The following is a 20,169-nucleotide window of genomic DNA, read 5'->3' on the forward strand; positions in this document are numbered from 1 at the left end:
GATGGTGTGCTGGTGAAAGCTGCACTGCTGGGAGAGCCTCATAAATCACTGAGTTTTATTTATAACTGTAGCTGCAGCGGTGAAGCCCATCACTTCATCCTCCACACACACACTCACACTCACATACTGTATATCGACTGATATACACTGTGTGTAAGTAAATTTGTACTGTATATACCCTACAATAAACTCTGCATATAATCTGAAATGTAAAGTATAAAAATTTATATACACTGTATATCAACTGATTCACACTATATACATGCAGCTACATACTGTTTCTAAACTGATATAAACTGTATCTAAACAGATTCATACTGTGTATGAGAAGATATATACTGTGTAATCTGATTTATACTCCACAGCTGTCATTTTATATCGAGACTGAAAGTTACGTGTATGAATGTATATTAGCAGAGCAGAACTAAAACAAAATCCTCTCAGTTAAGCAACGACTCATAAGGCGATTAAGTACTGAAACAGATATATATAGTATATAACCTGATACAGACTGTATATAAACTGATATATACTGTATATAATCTGTCACAGACTGTATACAAACTGGCTTATAGTGTATATAACCTGATACAGACTGTATATAAACTGATATATACTGTATATAATCTGACACAGACTATATACAAACTGGTATATAGTGTTTCTAACCTGATACAGACTGTATATAGACTGATATATAGTGTATATAACCTGACACAGACTGTATATAAATGGTATATGCTTCATAGTACCAGATATACACTGTATATAACCTGTCCCAGACTTTATGCAAACTGGTGTATACTGAGTATAACCTGATGCAGGCTGTATATAAACTGATATAACTTGATAAAGATTGTTTATAAACTGATATTTAGTGTATATAACCTGATACAGTGTGTATAAACTGATATATACCTCCTTATATATCCTTAAATCCAAACTTGCGAGTGTCCACTTGAGTTCCCCTCACTGTCGAACGCTGCACTGGTCAGCTCTGGAACACTGACCTCTGTCAGTCTGCTGAAGACTCTCAGGCCGTGTGCTGACGCTCCTCCACAGCACTGATGTGTGTGCTGACGTCCTCAGAGCGTTCCTGAACGTTAAAGCAGCTCTGGCGCTGTTCCACTGTGCAGAGATGGAGCGAGTGGGTGAGAGACATACAGACACAGTGAAGGTGAGACAGTTGGTGGTGATTTTGTATAGTACAGTTCAGGCTGTGTGGATTGTCAGTGAACAGTGAGCTCTGCTGCTCTGTGTGAAGTTCAAATCGTCTCGCTTATCTCCTCTGATGGAGCTGATGGAGCTGATTGTCTTTCCAATTTCTCTGCTTCCAGAAACACAGCGGCCGTGATTTATCTGCAGCTACAACACAGAGAACGAGCCTTTCCCCAAACTACCAGCCCAGCGTTCATCACCAGATTACAGACCTCAGTCAGAAAGTTCTGCACAGCAGTTTAATTTGCGCTTCAATCTGAAATCCTTAATCTTTCACACACTGATGTTTTCGCTGTATTATATCATTTATTGTAAATTAGCCTTATTGCGCGTGCTGGTCTGTTTAGTGGGTTTCATGCTAAGCTAATCAGAATAAATTCCTCCTGTAAGGCTGACTGTAGTGAAGCTTTTATGCAGACTGAGAGCTGCATTCAGTATGATTTCTATGAAATTTGACTCTCACAATTAAAAATATTACCAAAGACGCCTGCATCACCCTTAATCATCCCAGTACACAGCAAGATTAGTTAGTATTAGTGTTTTTCATGTAGCTTCCCTGCTAATGGTTTTGCTTTCTAATGGGAATTGGTTTGCAATAGAGATCACTAGTTTCCTGTAGAACACCTTTAGGTCCCATTAGAATGCCATCAAATGTATTTAGAATCAGTCGCTGGTCTCCTGTTAAACCATTAGGATCCTTTACACTGTGATATCAACCCATTAAAAAAGGCAAAACACATTACAAAACCATCAGGAACCAACAGACACACTTAATGGTTTCTCTGTTGTTTTCAGCAGGGATGTTGTTCTGTCTGTGTATAATTATTTGCGGTGTGTTGTTTAGCCAGCATTGGTGTCTTTGTTCTATTTGCATGTCAGTACAGAGAAAAATGAATAATCTGGCCACAGCAAGCTAACAGGCACCTAGCATGCTAACGTTAGCTGAGTATTTAGCAAGCTAGCTGGACTAACTAGGTAAATTACTCATGTGTTATTATTCTGTAATCCCATGTTGGTTTGTGGGCTCACATGACAAAAACTAGCAAACATGAGTTTTATTTTCTTCTACACTGTTAGAAATAAAGGTTCTGTTCAGGAACATTTTTCGTTCATCAAGGTACAAACAGTGTAAATGTTCCCTCAAAGCTCCAACAGTGGTTTTAAGGTCTGATTGTGAACCTTAAATAAGTTTTTCCAGGTGAAAAGTTCGTATTTGTACCTTTTCATAACCGAATGTTTTAAACAGAACAGTAAAATAAAAGCCTGGAGACGAGACGGGGTGTGTGGAGTCAGTACAGCTTAGAACATATCATTTCAGTGGATTATGGTTCAGTTATGTTCCCTGACTAAAGGTACTGAGATGGAGCCTTGAGGGTTCCACCCCAGTGACAAGAGGGGAACTGACCCAGTGACAGATTAGCACCTTTATTTCTGAGCGTGTATAAGGACCAATTGAAATTAGCTGGTTGGAATGATATTGTTTGTGGTGGTCAGAGTTTAATGGGCTGCTTCAGTTGAGCTGGTTGCAGCAGTTCTGGCTGAGTTTCAGGAAGTTTTGCGCTTGATCAGCAGAGCAGGTGAAGGAGTGCGTTATGGTGGGTATCACAGTGATTAACACTGAACCTCCAGGGTTCTTCATACAGTTTCACAAAGTCAAGAAAAAGATCAAGCAAAGAAAATCCCAAATCACTGGGCCTCGTCTACCAACCGTTCTGAAGAGGAAGTTTCTTCTTAAACCCACTTACGCAGTTTTGACGAAGACTCGTATGTGGGATTTGTTCTCAGGTAAGAACAGAATCTACACACACTCAAGAGTAGTAAGTAAGTAGTAAAGTTTATTTATATAGCGCTTTTTACAACCGGTGTTGTCACAAAGCAGCTTTACAAGGAAATGAGCATTGCAAAGAAAAGAAATCCGGGTCCGAGCCCCCATGAGCGTCGCCAGAGGCGACAGTGGCAAGGAAAAACTCCCTAGGGAAACAGGAAGAAACCTTGAGAGGAACCAAGACTCAGAAGGGGAACCCATCCTCCTCTGGTCGACACCGGATAGTAAACATTGTTAAGAGAGCACAAAGGTGAGAACAGTTCTGCGCTTTAAGAACACGTCATGACTTTTTCTTAGGATCTTTCTCAAGAACACACTTAAGAGCACACTTATGAAGATACAGGAGAACTAGGCCCAGTGTTTCTAACGTGTTTTCACGTTGGCAGTTTCCTCCGCCAAAAAAGTAGTTCCAGCATTGCACTGCACTGTTAGTCGGCAGCAGGTGGGCAGTGGAATAATGCAGGAATAGAAAAACAAAAATAGTAACAATGAACGACGTTATCTGGTATATCAACACTGGCATTACACTGTTCAACCAATCAGACTGAGTGGGAGGAGCTTACTGTGTTGTCTAATAAGCAGTGCAAGAGAAATGAAGTATTTCTGTAAAAGCTAATAACATAAAGCTAACCTGGCGTATCTGCTGAAATACGTCCGACTGTGTGATGGTTTTATTAGTATTAACCTGATGATCTTTGACGGAAAGCAGCTGCTAAACATTCCCAGTGAAGCCGTTTGACGGCGCTGGATATTCAGTTTTCTTTAGCAGCACCTTCAGTTCAGCAGGACAGATAAACAGTTATGAGAAACACCGTTCAGCCCGTCTGCTGTATGAATTGTTAGACTGAACTTGTGCTGTAAATCCAAACCGGAGCACCGTACTGTATCTGCTCGGCTCAGACGCTGTAAATATTTCCGTACGGTCCGGATCACTCAGAGGTTAAGAGCCCCTCTGAGTGATTTAGGGCTCTGCTGGACGCTAAATCACTGACCGAGTGATCTTTACTGCAGGCCTCCAGTGAAGAAGCACCTAGATTTTTTAAAAATATCATACAATTAAGGCAGTTTAACATCAACACAACACAGACTGTCCATCACCATCAGCAGTTTGTTCCAGAATGTTCTGCTGGTTCTGCAGTGCTGAGCTCTGACTGTTGGGCATTTCTGGGGGAAAGGCCAGATTTTTCACTCTCTGTATTGATACTGTTGTGGGTTTTTCAACCACGTGTTTTTGCACGTTTTGAAAATGTGTATAAAAAACTGGATGGAAAAGATAGAAATAAAAAAAAATGCAAAAAAGAAAATTTTACTTAAATGAAGTGGAAAAGGTGGATTATGAGTAAAGGAGAAATCTGAAAAATGAAAACTACATCCTCTCAGAACTGTTTGTCTCGGTGGGGTTTAGCAGGGTTTGATGGGGTTCGTAGGGGTCTGCCAGGGTTCTGTGGGGCTCAGTGGGGTTCATAGGGGTCTGCAAGAGTTCTGTGGGGTTCTGTGGGGTTCATAGGGAGCTGCAAGGGTTCAGTGAGGTTCATAGGGAGCTGCAAGGGTTCTGTGGGGTTCAGTGAGAATCACAGGGGTCTGCAGAGGTCCACAAAGGTCTGCATGGGTTTGTTGGGGTTTACAGGGGTTCAGTGGCGTTTTGTGGGGTTAGCAGAGGGTTGCAAGGGTTCAGTGGGGTTTTATTGGGTTTGTGAGGGTTTGCAGGGATTCCCAATGCAGTCATAGTCAGTTAATCCTCATCATCTTTTTGTCATGTTAAGATCCGTTTGTACATCTTTCCTGTGTCTGATGTTAATAATGTTTTTGTCCTGTGCTGTAGATGTTCAGGCTGTACTCAGAGCTGAGGGCTGAGTTTAAAGAGAAAGTGAGGAGGTTCATTATTAGAAGATCATAAGATGCAAACATTGAATGTTCTTATACTGACTGTGAGAGCAGATTCTTGTTTTTGTGTTTGTGTGCTGGCAGGTGTTCTGTGGTGTGATTGGTCAGCAGCTTGGACACACAGAGCTAGTTTAACATTCAGAATTCTGGAAGAAAAGCTTGTAGCCTTAAAGAGAACACCTTAATGAGGAGGAGGTTCTAGACGTTTCCGTGTGAGTGCAGTGCTGCACTGTGTGGAGAAGAGACGCTGAGAGTGATTTATGGTCTGTCGCCCTGCTGGAGCTGACGGAGAGGAAGAGGCTGTAAATCTGAGAGAGCGGTGGGTTTATAGAGGAGCAGCACACCTGCCCTCCATTCTCCTCCGTCTGTCTGAAACAGGACGGGACTGTTTTATGGGCCAGAGGTCACGACCGCAGCATGTTCTGTTAGAATCAGAACCACTTTATTAGTTGAGTATACCTTTTTAATGTAAATACACATTAGAGAATACAAATAATAAACAAATAAACACAAATAAATTTCATACACACTGACAAAATATGAATATATCATCATCAATATATATTACGAAATATACAGATATGCCTATTATGGGTCAGACAGACTTCTTGGAATGGCCTGTTGGACTTTCTGACATCTATCATTTCCTGTGAGAGGGGAACGGAACTGTCCCGTCATTTTCTGCTGTTATATGCTCTGAGTTGTAGTGACTCCACACATCCAGCCTGTTTATTTCATTGTTCTGTTTAAAGGTTGGAATCTGTGGGAAAAACTTCATTAAGGTGCACAGTTGGATCTTCAAACCTCTGTTGTAGTTTGAAGGGACATTTACACTGTTTGGACTCTGATGAAGGTTAAATGTAGCTGCGCAGCATCTTTATTTCGGACAGTGCAGCGAGACGAACTCGTCTGTTTCTCACTGATACGTGACGAGTGGAGCTTTTCTGCTCAACGTCTTTCAGATCCACAAAGATCTGCAGAGGAATCCTCACCTGCTGTAGGATATAAAGCTGCTTTTAGTGGAAAACCTAACATAGCATAACATCTAACATAGCGTACAGCATATAGCACAACATATAAAATAGCATATAACATAACATATAACTGTTATTAGAGTGAGGGTTTTGCCCTCTCTGCTGTGCTCTGAGTCAGGGGTCAGCCGATGGCCCTTACAGGCCTGGACAGCAGACTCCTTCACTCAGCTGCATCATCTTAACGCAGGCTCTCTCTCTCTCTCTCTCTCTCTCTCTCTGTCTCTCTCTCTCTCTGTCTCCATATTCAGTTACAGTTTTGCCAAAGCATCATCAAAAAGGAACGGGAAAAAACGTTTAGAGCCGAGTAGAAGAACGCTTCATTTAATTTAATAGAAAAGTAATTATGACAAGAATCAGATAGAAGAACAGTAAAATGTATCTCTCTCTCTCAGACGTCATAGTGTGATCATGAGATGGGGGTTCTCTGATATCTTCCTTCATCAACCCCCCCCTCCCCCAATTCTCCATTATCTCTGCTGCACCTCTTAAAACAGTAAGGTGACCCCGTACCTCTCACAGTGTCTGACCTTTGAACTTTCTGCCCCTGTTTTCACACTGTGACCCCCTGAACCGCCTGACTGAGCAGCCTAAACGGCAGGATTGACGCTCGGAGTATCTTCATCAGCGTTAACACAACCTGAACACAACCAGAACACACATATAACCCAGATGTTCTTCAGATTGGTGGAGAATGTATTGTATGTGGTTCTAAATAGCACCAAAAGGGTTCTGCTATTGAGAGTGTAGGTGGCTCAGTGCAGAGTGTGAGTGAGAGGCAGATGTTTCTGCTCCTCACTCAAAGCGTTTCTGTAATCACTCCTCTCCAGCTCCGCTCCGGGTTTTCTGTTTCCCGCTCCTCCCTCACACGTCAGAGAAACCCGCTCCATGTCTGCTGCTTATGATCCATTCTTATGATACCTATTTTATGTATTGAGTGTTTGGAGATGCTACACGCTTTATTTCATTAATTATATAATTTATGGCCATTTTTTAATGAAAAACTGGTTAAATATTCTGAGCTACACAGGCTTTTTACTTGAAGTGACGACCCAATCAGAAGCACCACCTTCTGTATCATTCTCAGCAAAACGGACGACGTGAGTCTGACTGTGTGATGTCTGTGGATGTTGTGCTGTCCAGTCTGTAGCCCTGCTGATCAGCTCCGCAGCGCAGGCGCTGTGTATGAACAGCCGACGTGTGTGAGCTGTAGAGTCACTGCAGCAGCACTCGAGTCACTTGAGCTGTAGAGTCACAGAGGCAGACAGTATGGAAAAAGGACTGTCTGGCTCGTGGGATGGAAAGATATCAGCAGTGTGTGAATCCCCCCTGGTATCGGGGGTCCCGTGTTGTCTGTGTGCTAACTCTCTCCATAGTGGCGCTGATGATTCAGTGTCAGTAAATGTTTGTTTTATCAGCTGTTCTTCTGTAGAGTCTCTGTTCTAGTGCGGTTCTGCGCTCTTCCTCACAGTAACTGAGATCTTCCTCGTCTCCTCTTCTGTAGAGTCTCTGTTCTAGTGCGGTTCTGCGCTCTTCCTCACAGTAACTGAGATCTTCCTCGTCTCCTCTTCTGTAGAGTCTCTGTTCTAGTGCGGTTCTGCGCTCTTCCTCACAGTAACTGAGATCTTCCTCGTCTCCTCTTCTGTCCTCAGTGTGAGAAATGAGGAACAGTCACTCTTCACTCCAAACTCTTGGGAAACTGGGCGAGTTTTCAGATTTACAGATCTGCTGCAGCTCATTGTAAAGTTTTTCAGAGGAATCCGGGCAGAGTTACAGTTTCTAGGCTATGAAGGACCAACTGGGTGAACCAGTCTGCTACAGCGCCACCCTGAGGCAGAGCAGTGCTGCAGCTCTAGTTAGTTAAGAACACCAGAGACAGAAGCTGATTGTGGGGGAAGCAGATAAACAATCAGCTTCACTGAATCTGGATTTGAGGGTCTGTTTTTCTAACAGTGAGTAGAACTTTATAATCGGTTTATTTTTAGGGACCCCCAGAATTTGATTTTGAGACATTTAGGGGGTCCAAGAGGTTAATTAAGGGGTCCCAGATCCCCCAGGGCCCCTGTATTTTGCACCTTGGGTATCAGAGCAAGAGAGAACACTGACGCTCTGACTGTCTGAAAAGCTGCTCGTCTCCCACTCCACACCGCTCCTGTGCTCCGGCTCCAGCCTTTTTGAGGAGTTTGGAATGTCACCCTACAGAGAGCCACCCTGCTAGAAAACCAGTACAGACCAGCATGGCCGGCATGGTCACCAACGAAACCAGCATGTGTTGTGTTTTGCTTACTGGGATGCTGGTCAAGCAGCTAAACCAGCACCAGACCCGAATAAACCAGACTGGAATTCCATGCCGGTCAGTGTTGGGATTTTCAGCAGGGTGGCTAATTATCTGGAAAAACTCTGCACCACTCAGATCTCTTCATTCTACCGAACTGTCACGTCTGAAATGCTGACGTTTATTCTCCCTACGGCTAATTAGCGAGATTAGACCGGTCAGCCTCACTGTCCTGTCTGACCCTGAGACTGTGGAGTAATAGAGTCTAACACTCAGACACCCAGACGCTGACCGAGTTTATTAAGTCCGGCTCTGACTGATCTAACTGTGAGTGACGAGGTGGAGTGACGAGAACCGCAGTAATGCAGATAATCAGCACATCATCGTGTACATCAGCATCAGAACCGGAGACCACCGGTACAGCACAGCGAAGACCAGAGCTCTGACACAATGAGACCTCCCTCCCTCTCTCACTCTCTCTCTAGGTCTCTCTCTCGCTCTCTCTCTAGCTCTCCCTCTAGCTCTCTCTCTCGCTCTCTCTCTAGCTCTCTCTCTAGCTCTCCCTCTAGCTCTCTCTCTCGCTCTCTCTCTTGCTCTCCCTCTCTCTCTCTCTCTCTCTCTCTCTCTCTCTCTCTCTCTCTCTCTCTGTGCTCTTAAATTCAGCTCAGCATGCTTTATTAGCAGGAATAATGATGCTACATTTGCATTGCCGAGACTTTGAGCTTATGAGAATGTTACACTTTCAGTTCGAGAATATTAAAAAGCCATAAAACAGCAGAGCCTGTAATAAAACAAGAAATGTAAAAAAAGAAATGAAAACAAATGAGAACAGTTCTGCTTGAAGTTATTAAATGGTGCAAACCTACAAGAAGACTAATAATAATAAGAGGAATGTGTATAATACATAAAATGTGCAATTATAGATACAGAAATTAAAGGAAAAAAACAACATGAAGTGCCTCTTTATTAAGCCTGTCCCTGTTATTACAGGTTCGTCTGGTCACAGTTATTCCCCGGTTGTTGGCTTTCACAAACGAATGAACATGAACTGGGTGAGTTTCCTGATTTAGTCTGTTGGTTTGAGATAAATACATGGAAATAAAGGAGATATAAAGCAACTGAGACGTTTTAGGGATCAGTTTCCTTCAGTTATTTCAGTGGCAGTTAATCATCAGCTAAAGTTTCAGGATCGCGCTTTAATGTATTTTGTCATGGACTCTACATCTCTTGATCCGTTCTGGAGGGACGGAACGCTGTCCTTCCTAAACATGCTCCCTCAGTTGGTGTAGTGTCGATGGTGGTGGAGAACCTCCTTCCAAAATCTCCCATAGGTGTTCAACTGGGTTCAGATCTGGTGACTGTGATGGACCTAACATATGATTTACAGCATTTTGATTCAAATCAATTCATTTCAAATCAGTTCATCGATTTCTGGATTTCATATTTGATGCTCATTTGGGGTGCAGTCGTCAAAGTCAGTGGTGTGTTCACATGTTCTAACAGGTAGAGTTGTAGCTTTTAACAGACACTTTGGAGCACATTTTTACTTTGTATGGTATATTTTTACATTTTTTATGCTTCAGTAAAGGTTTGAGCTGAATATTACTAGCCTTTCAGAAAGCGTGGTCTATTTCAGGCCAGTCTGCACTGTCGTTCTGTTCATATTGTGAAATACAGTGTGACCGTTCCATTAGCTAGTTGTGGTCATTAATAACACATCAGCATCTAAACTCATAAATGCAACCAAGTTGTGGCTGCCCCTCCCTCACCTGTGCTCACGCATGCACTGTTACTGTGGTAACTGATAGGGATGTGCAAGCAAAGGCAATAAGATTCTGACCATGCAAATCAGATTTGGTTAACCCTCTGTGGTCTGAGGTCACTCTCTCTCGATCTGTTCATCTCTTCTTAAACTCTCCTCTAAAGGCTCTTCATAAATCATGATCCTCATATGATTCATATCTAAATGCTCCGTTATCTTCATCACTACTTTCCAAAACCGCTGCAGCAGCTTCAGCAGCTGTAAACTCTCTGCACGCCGTTTCACATGAGTCTCCGATGTGGACTGAATGAAGAATGAAGGGTTTCCGGCGTGATGGTCAGTCCTTAGTGATTTCCTGAGTGTCCATCGGTCAGTTTCACACAGAATGTAGACGGACACACGAGTCCACCAGTTCCACACGGTGAGAGGCAGATGACGTGTATCTCAGCCCCTCTTCATAGGCTCATAACTCCGGATGTGAGTCTCGTATGATCTCGAGATAAGATGGAATGGAAAGGGCGACTCTACAGATTCAGGATTTTTGAGCTGGATCATCACAAAGACACAGATACAGAGACAGAGAATCTGACGTGTGGGTGAGTTTGTGGACCCAGAGGGTTAAATTGAAAAACTCAGAAGTAAAAGTCTGATCTGCTCTGCAGTGTGTTCACAGAATTAGATCTTTTCTTCTTAATCATCTTAATCCAAAATCAGCTCAGCTGGGCCTGTTTAGCATTTTATATCTCCCACTCAGTGTAGTAGGACTTTAACTGCTTAATTGGATCATGCAGCACACCTGTCTGCACTCGCTGCTTCTCCACTATCCAACATTTTTCTTTAATCCGCTCGTCCATGAATACTGTGAATAAACATAAATAAGAACACTGAGATTCTGTAAAACATTCGGTCATTTCTCATAATTAGAGGAGTTGTTAATTGTGGAATGTCTAATGTTGGTAAAGAAGTCAGTGCAGCTCTGATCAGGAGGCGCCGCTCTGCTCCTGCTTAATTTCATTAGCACTGCAGCCATGCGCTCTCTCTCTCTCTCTCTCTCTCTCTCTCTCTCTCTCTCTCTGTCTGGTTCACGGCTCTCTCGCCCTCTCCCCCTCCGCACTGTGAGTTAATTGAATGTGGTCGTAGCTCTCTGTGCCGAGGCTGTGCCCTCTGCCTACGATTCCCATAATCCTTTGACCCTGGACGTTGTGTTAAGTGGTTGCTGGAGAAGTTCAACTGAACCAGACAGAAGCATATCAGCGTCCTGATGGTCAGCACGCTCAGACGCTCCCACATCCTTTACCAAGTCCGCGTTTCCTCATTACCGCGTCCGCTCTGTGTGTCTCGGCTGCTTGGACGCGTTTTTAATGAGAGCAGCTGAACCCACAGATTCACTCAGAGGAAAGACAATCAACACAGAGATCTCAGGAGTTTCTGCTGGAAAACTATGAGATAGGATGAGAAACGCTGCGCAGGGATGTGCAGGGCTCTCCAGGGCTCAGGGAAACGTTTGAGGTGTCAGTATCTGAAGACTGAAATCACTGTTCGGGTGTTTGTGATGTTTAATCATAGAAAAACAGAAAAACAAACAGACTAACAGTTCAGTGAAATGCTGATTTTCTGTTTTAACGACTGTAAAATGGGCAGTTTTGCTCGTGTGTGTTCAGTGTGTGTGTAGATTATTGAACACTTTGCTACTCTGAGCACCTGAACGTGAGCTCGTTGCTAAGGTTGTTGTCACTGAGAAAGCACAGCTTTACTGAGGGTCCCTGTGTTTCCACAGACCTACATTTCCTCATTTTAATGTCTAGGAAAAACCATATGTTTACAGGGTTCTGTATTCCCAGGAGAGTACATTCCCAGGGTCCTATATTCCCAGTCTGGTATATTGCTAGGGTCCTATATTCCCAGGGTAGTGTATTCCCAGTGTTCTGTATTCACAGTGTAATATATTCCCAGGATCCTATATTACCAGGTTGATATATTCCCAGAATAGTATATTCCCAGAGTCATACATGTCCCAGTGTCCTGCATTGTCAGGGATAATGTGTTCCCTCTTTGGAAAAAAAAGAACTCCATGTTCCCAATGTTTCAACTCCAAATGCAACGTTCTTGCTATTACATTATAACACTGTAATATATTTTTAAATCTGTCTGTTCATTTTTTTGCTGTTCTCTGTGCAAAAACAGAGCTGCTACATTAATATCAGCTGAAGTCCATTTCTCCTCCGTGAGCTGCTGCAGCAGAGTGTCTTATAGAGTATTTAAGGTGGTGCGTGTGGTGAGGAGAGCAGGACGTTTCCACACACAGCAGGTCCGTCTGCTCACCACAGAGCTGCTGACCAGGAGGTGAACATCAGCGCAGTTCAGCAGAGGGAGGCAGGAAGTGGCAGGGGTGTGGCTCGTTTGTGTTTCGTTTGTGGTTTGTTTGTGGTTTGATTAGTGATCTGGTGAGGCTGAATGGTTTTTGTTTTATCAGCACCTTCAAACAAATCAATGTCATTTATACAGAAACGAGCTCCACTCCAGATTCTGCATGTCATCCAGCCTCCACACACACACACCCACACCCACACACCCACACACACACACACACACACACACACAGCCGTACTGGTGTGATTACTGAACTGAAAAACTGAACTGAAATGCGATCAGCCGGAGTTGGAGCAGGCGCCGCTGAGGAACAACAAACAGATACTGGTTTAATGAATTAGTGAAGTCGTCTCAGAGTTAAATCACAGACCAGACTGTTTTTATCATCACTCTGACCCTTTAATGCCCTTTTAAAGCTGTTTATTTACAGAAAAAACTCTGTGCCATCAAGTCGTTTCTGACTCCTGCTGACCGTGTGGACAGTGTTCCTCCAGAATGTCCTGTGTTCTGTTTGGGTCTTCAGGCTTCTGAATGGCTGCGTCATGATTCCTCTGATCGTCTCCCTCCATCTTGTAGCTGCTCGTCCTCTTTTACCTTCAGCTCTTCAGAGAATAACGGACTCTCACAATGAACTGTTTCGTTTCCTAATCTGTCCAAACTAAGAGCCTCAGTTCGGTTCTCTGGGCTCTGAGTGAGGTGAGGTTTGATTTTATCCAGGATCTGTTAGTTTGTTTTCTTTGCCATTTGAGGTTCTCAAAAGTCTCAACACCAAAGTTCTAAGGCCTCTGTATTTTTCCTGTCCTGCTTGTTTACTGTCCTGCTTTCACATCCATAAGGAACCACAGAGAACCACAGCCTGGACAGTTCTGATCTTTGTTTGTAGAGTTTGAAGATCTTTTCAAGCTCCTTCATCCTCGTTCTGCTGAGAGCTGATCTGTGTCGTATTTCTTGATGGATCCTTTGTTGTTAATGATTGGTCTAAGTAACTAAAGCGTCCACCATCTCCACATCTTCTCCATCAGTGGAGAAGTTAGTGGTCTTTATTGTCATAATGTCAGTCTCCTTCATACTGAGTCTCTCTTCACTCTGTTGTTTAGCCTTCTTTATAAGGGTCTTCAGGTCTGTGTGTTGTATCATCTGCGTATCTAAATCTAAATCTTTTAAAAACATGGTTCTTCAGTGGTTCCAAAAGTGGTCCTTTTATGGCGTCACTCAAATTTTAGCATGATGCCAACTGCATGTCTCAATCATCTCAGCGCGTGTGGAGGTGTTCAGTATCTCTGATAGTCCTGATTATGTTGTTTCTGACTCTGTGTGACTCTGTTTTCTATAAACACGGACTGAATGTGACGCTGTTAGCGAGTGAGTGATTAAACGAGTGCAGTGGGAAGCGTCTCTCTGTCCAGCTCTTCTTCTGCGGATGTAAATTAGTGTTAAATTGGCTGTAAGCTGTGGTGATGGTTTGTGGGGGGGGCAGGAAGTCCTTCAGCCAAACTTTCATCCCCTAAAACTCTCATTAATGAGTCCTAATAGAAATGGTTTGGCTGGATTTCGTCGTTAGTGTAGTGAACTGCTGACTTATCCAGCCTCGCTCTGTCTGAAGCTGCTCCTCAGTAGTCCTGCAGCATATGGACACAGTGCTGACCAATTAAAACCTGTGTGTGTGTGTGTGTGTGTGTGTGTGTGTGTGTGTGTGTGTGTGTACATAGTTTGAAATCGTAGCTAAACGCTAATGAGGCTACATTTCAGAATAACTCATGCAGAATTTGAGAACTTCCTCAGATTAGCCTCTACGTTCATTCGTGCTGTGGCTTATAGACACTCAGCAAATACATTTTATGCTCTGTGTGAATTTGAGTTTATATATGTTTACTCTGACAGTACTGCTAGCCTAGCATAATGTTAGCATAGCATAATATCAGCCTAGCATTTTAACAAAGAATCTTTTTGAAAGTTGATGTAACTCAGTTAAATTAAAACATCCCGTTTTAACACGTTAATGAAATCACAACTCAGCAGCTTCTGGTTGTCATTCTACACAATGTTAGCTAGTTTTCAGGAGGCTAGTAGGTGATGGACAAACGCTCAAACTGCGGTTTAGAGCTAATGTAGCTACAGTTGATTCCATTTGCATCCCCTGGAATGTTGCTCGCTTGTTCATTTGCAAACTCATAGTTTTGATAGATCCAGCAGCACAATGAGATAAAGCGAGCTAATTCTGTAAGCTACGATTGGTTGAAGTTTCTTTGACTAGAGATCATGTAAAACAGAAAGTTCTGGTTCTAAAATCTGATTGGTTGAGGCCCACTGTCAGCCGTTCTAAAATATAAGATGTACAAAGACAATACCTCACACTAGAGTTCTTTTTTGTTTACTTTTTTATCAATACAGTATCAAAACTCTTCAAATGCAGGTAAAATATAATGTATACAGTGTATTGAAAGAAGTGAAAGTTAGAGCTTTCATTTTTGCCAAACTGCAGTATTTGGCAAACAAAGTGTTTTGTACTTTGTACATGTCTACTGTACACTTCAGCTGAATTCTGTATTAACGCACGTTATTGTGTTGCTTGGCAACCCTAGCCCACTGACAGAGATTTTGGCAGAGAAATTGTTTATTGCGACTAGTATTAATGAGATTGTGGAATACTGGCATCCACTGTGCTTATTAACACCCCTTAACTGTGGTAAAACCACTGTAATGTAAGACCTACAGTGGATCACTGCAGTAATTTAATCCTCTTTAATCGTTACAGGCTGTCTTTGCTGTCTTTGCTATATTGGCTGCGTTTGCTGAACACAGTGAATCTTTCAGGGAGCTGAATCAGTTCAGCTGATTCACTCAGAAGATCCATGTGAAAGTAATGAATCGTTTGTGAGTCAGTAGTGACTCTGTGTGTCGGAGATGAAGATGAAGTGATGAGGTGTTAAAATGTTCCTCCTCCAGCGCGGAACCCAAACACGACCCCGGAGCTGTCAGACAGGCGAGTGTTTGAAAAAGCGAGTTATTTTTAAGAAAGTTCTGAGTGCAGCTCTGACCTCACTACAGCTATCCGAATTCAGCCTCAGGCAGACGCAGCGTCGCGGCGGTGCTCACTGAGGCTGCAGTTACTGCTGTAGCAGTTTATTTAGATTTACTTTATTTTAGGTGAAAAAGGATGAAAAAGAAAGTGATACGCTGTTAATGGTAAATACTGACAGCATAAATATATAAAGATTCATTTGTGAAAGACGGCCAGTCTTCTGTCACTGGAGCTGTCGCTGCTGTGGACTCATTTAGTTTGGATTCAGTTCGTTTAAATGTTTATACAGTGTGAAAAAAATAAAACAATATTTTGGCTTTATGGAAGAATAAATTGAACTGTCAGCCCTACTTTTGACAGGTGGGTGGAGTTTGGCTGGTATCTGGGTTTTAGTGGTGGGTGGGGTCTAATGAGGCAGAGTTTGGCTGAGGGCTGGATTTTTAGAGGGGGTAAGGTTTGGGGGGTGGGCTTTAACAGGCAGGTTGGATTGGCTAGGGATTGGGTTCTCTGAGGTAGGTGAGGTCTGAAAAACTCAATCCAGATTGTGAGGGTGGAGTTTGGATGGGGTGGGGTTTTCATAGGTGGGTGGGGTCTGATAGAGTGGAGTTTGGTTTGGGGCTGGGTTTTTAGAGGTGGGTGGGGTCTGATAGAGTGGAGTTTGGTTTGGGGCTAGGTTTTTAGAGGTGGGTGGGGTCTGGTGGGGGTGGAGTTTGGCTGAGGGCTGGGTTTTTAGAGGTGGGTGGGTTTTAACAGGCAGGTGGGGTTTGGTTTGGGGCTGGGTAAACTCAGCTGGCCTTAGTGGCCAGACAGTATGAATCCTGCCTGGATCTTAACATCCTGTTTCTTCATAAACTTCCACATTTCTTTTTTCTAATTCTACTTTTTGAACCACGTTTCAGGCTCTCTTTGTTATATTAGACTGACAGGGTCACTAAAAGCAGTTTATTTTTCTTTGCTCATGCAGCAGCGCAGAGTGACACAGCTCAGCTGTTGTCATCATCACTGAGTTAAAGATGCTGCTATCAGCCAATCAGAACTGATTACACGTCATTTCTCTGTGAAATTTATGACTCATGTTATTGGCTCAAATATTATTGCTGGAAGTCCTCAGACAGCGGACATGTACCTCATAGAGCTAATGCTAACGCTAATAACTCTCTCCAGGTCCTGTGATATCTAACTAAATAATAAACAGACTGTAAAGAAAATAACTGAAAATCTAATAGAAATGAATATGGACAATGTTAATGCTAATGCTAATGCTAATGGGCAGATTTCCCAGATTAAACATGGTCATGACTAAAAAGAGTTTTCAGAGGTGATTCATTATGAGCAATTTAGACATCCAGGTCCTCATCACTGTGATAATGAGAGAGAGAGACAGAGAGAGAGAGACAGAGAGAGACAGGGGGAGGGAAGGGGATGCAGAGGGAGAGATCGAGGGAGAGGTAGTGAAGCAGTGTAAACAGAGCGCAAGAGAGAGAGGAATAGAGAAAAAAGAAGAAGAGAGGAGCAAATGGAATCATGAGAGAGAGAGAGAGAGAGAAAGAGGGACAGAGAGAGACAGAGAGAGGGACAGAGGGAGAGAAAGAGAGAGGGACAGAGAGAGGAGATGGAGGAGTGGACTCACTCTGCTGCTAAACCTCAATAACAAACCTCAGGAGACACTGCATAACTATGGACTCTCCGTTGTGGACACTGAAACTTTTTTGGAGTTTACTGGAGTTTAGTTGAGTTTAGTTGAGTTTCGTGGAGCTGTGTGGAGTTTAGTGCTGTGCTGTAGAGGACAGTGAGTTTAGAGTGTGTGTGGACGCTCGGCTTCCTGAGGCTTTTAAAATGATGGACAGGTGAGAGCTCTCTATACTAAAACCTCAGAATTATGATTATTATCAGTTATTTACTATGAATTATTCAGTATGTGTGGATGTGAGTTGAGTTGCTGTATTTCTTTCTTAATACCTTGTTTGTTTAAAGGTTCTGTTTACAGAACCTTCATTAACACCTCTTTAAAATAGCACATACGTCAATCTCCCTCTCTCTCTCTCTCTCTCTCTCTCTCTCTCTCTCTCTCTCTCTCCTCTCCCTCTCTCTCTCTCTCTCTCTCCCTCTCCCTCTCTCTCTCTCTCTCTCTCTCTCTCTCTCTCTCCGGTGTCTGACAGGTTTATAGTGAGGAGTGAGAAGTGTGTGCTGTGTGAGAGTGAGAGTGATGCAGGTGACAGTATTTATGTAGGACACATCGCTAAATTTAAACACAGACACTCAGAGCTTCAGAGCGAACTTTAGAAACACCATCGAGAGAGAGAGAGAGAGAGAGAGAGAGAGAGAGAGAGGGAGACAGACAGACAGAGAGAGAGAGAGAGAGAGAGAGACAGACAGACAGACAGAGAGAGAGAGAGAGAGGGAGGTGTAGTAATAAGTGTGGTAGTAATTAATTTTGCACAGTTTACTGAAGCAACATGCATGAATGTCCTGCATCAACAACTATTTTTACTAAATCATTATTAACCTTTAATCATTGTAAAGAAGTTCTCAGTGTCCACAAACTGCTAAAGCGAGATTTTCGTAAATTCACAGACTCGTTTTTATATTTACCCATTTTTAATTTAGCTGTAACTCCTGCTGTGGCTGTTAGCTCGCCAACTTTAGCTGCAGGCACTGTCTTACCTTTGGAGCAACAACATCAAGTTCTGTATAGATTTATGGCTAACACTAGTGTTAACGCTAACTAGTGTTAGCTAAGCTAATGCATAGTTCAGAAACTGCATGAAATGGGTATGTCGTAACCATGGAAACAAGTATAGCATAACCATGGAAATTGGTGTAGTGTAACAATGAATATATATGTAGTGTAACTAGTAATACGTGTAGTGTAACCATGGTAACAGGTGTAGAATAACCATGGAAATATGTGTAATGTAACCATGATATCACATGTAGCATAACCATGAAAACCCATGTAGCGTGTGACCATGGAAACAGATGTAGCATGACCATGGGTGGATGTAGTATAACTATGGACATGGGTTTAGTTTAACCCTTGAAACTGATGGGGTGAAACTATGGAAATAGGTGTAGTGTAACCGTGGAAACGGGTTTGGTGTAACGATAGAAATATATGTAGTGTAACCATGGAAACAGGTGTAGGGCTCTGCCCAAGAGGTATAGTGGCACATCTGTGGTACAGCAGCACTTCAGTCCATGTTTTCATTCTAACACAGCTGGTCAGCAACATTAGACCTGCACTGTTTACACATTCACAGTACAATTTACAGCTAATTTTGAAAGTTAGGGGGGAAAAATGGGTTTTGAACAGTCCCCCCCCCCAATCTCTGATGGGGAGTGTGTGTTCAGAGATCTTCTTCAGGCTCCATCCTTAAACACACACACACGCTGCTGATCTCACCCTGAAGGAACGGACGCACTCCGCAGGGACACACACAGAGCAGCAGCACTGAAACGGCTCAGTACGGAGCTGAAATCTCTGGGGGTTTGTAGCTCCGTCTGAGCTCAGCAGGACCTTCACTTTACCTTCATATTCAACTGAACTACTCTCAGTGCAGAGGACACTTTTCATATGCTAATTTAGCCCAAGACTAAACCTGTGATGAAGAGAAACGAGGCTGAAGTTTCTGACTCGCCAGTTTCTTATTCAAATTTTCTGTTTCAGCTTCATTAAAGGAAAAGACGTCCCAGTTGATGGCAAGAGTTTGAATCATATTCACCCAGATACCCCCCCCCCACCCCCCTTAACCCAGCATGCCTAAATCATCTCAAAGCCTGTGTTCAGTGTCTCTAACAGACTTGATTATGTGGTTTCTGACACTGTATGATTCACTGTTACCTATAAACATGGACTAAAGTACATTAGCACAGCTAACAGCAGTAGCAGCATCTAGAACCCTGATACGCTTCTGTACTTTAATCTGTTTTCCTGTAAGGTGTCCAGTTCGGCCGTCTGAGCTGCTATTGAGTCTGTACTGATGTGTGTTTGCTCAGCTGAACTCAGCCCGACTGATCGATGCTCTTCGTAGCTAATTGAAACTCTGTGATGGGGTGTGTGAAGTGGAGCTTCAGTCGTATCGACCGTTTCTGGCTTCTGCACTTTTCTGGTTAGTCTAATTGACTCAGTGTGTCAGGTACATATTTCACCTGAGTAAATATAGGTGAGTGACTATAGGTGAGTGAATATAATGAGTGAATATAGGTGAGTCACTATAAGTAAGTGACAATAGGTGAGTGACTATAGGTGAGTGAATATAGGTGAGTGAATACAGGTGAGTCACTATAGGTGAGTCACTATAGGTGAGTGACTAGAGGTGAGTGAATATAGGTGAATCACTATAGGTGAGTAAATATAGATGAGTGAGTATAAGTGAGTTAATAATTGAGTGACTATAAGTAAGTGACTATAGGTGAGTGAATATAGGTGAATCACTATAGGTGAGCAAATATAGGTGAGTGAATACAGATGTGTGACTATACGTACGTGACAATAGGTGAGTGACTAGAGGTGAGTGACTAGGTGAGCAAATATAGGTGAGTAAAGATAGGTGAGCGTGTAGGGGTGAGTGAATATAGATGAGTGAACAATAAAAAAACAAGAGAACACTAGGAATCAATGCAAATGACAAGGCTAGGCTGCACTAGCCGAGGCTTATAAACTGGAAATTGGTGATTGGCCATAGGTGAGTGGTCATAAGTGATGCACAGGTGAATGACCATAGGTGAGTGGTTGTAGATGAGGTACTATACTTGAGTGATTATATGTGAGTAACCATGGGT

At 42.9% G+C, this 20,169-nt stretch overlaps 1 protein-coding gene across 2 annotated transcripts in view; it reads left to right on the forward strand.

Moving 5' to 3' along the window:
- kif26ba (kinesin family member 26Ba) overlaps positions 1-20,169 on the forward strand; it is a 126,404-nt gene that overhangs the window by 56,990 nt on the left and 49,245 nt on the right. The gene's annotated exons all lie outside the window — the stretch shown is intronic.

The sequence above is a fragment of the Colossoma macropomum genome, unplaced genomic scaffold (assembly GCF_904425465.1).
Source record: "Colossoma macropomum unplaced genomic scaffold, Colossoma_macropomum, whole genome shotgun sequence".
NCBI lineage: Eukaryota > Metazoa > Chordata > Actinopteri > Characiformes > Serrasalmidae > Colossoma > Colossoma macropomum.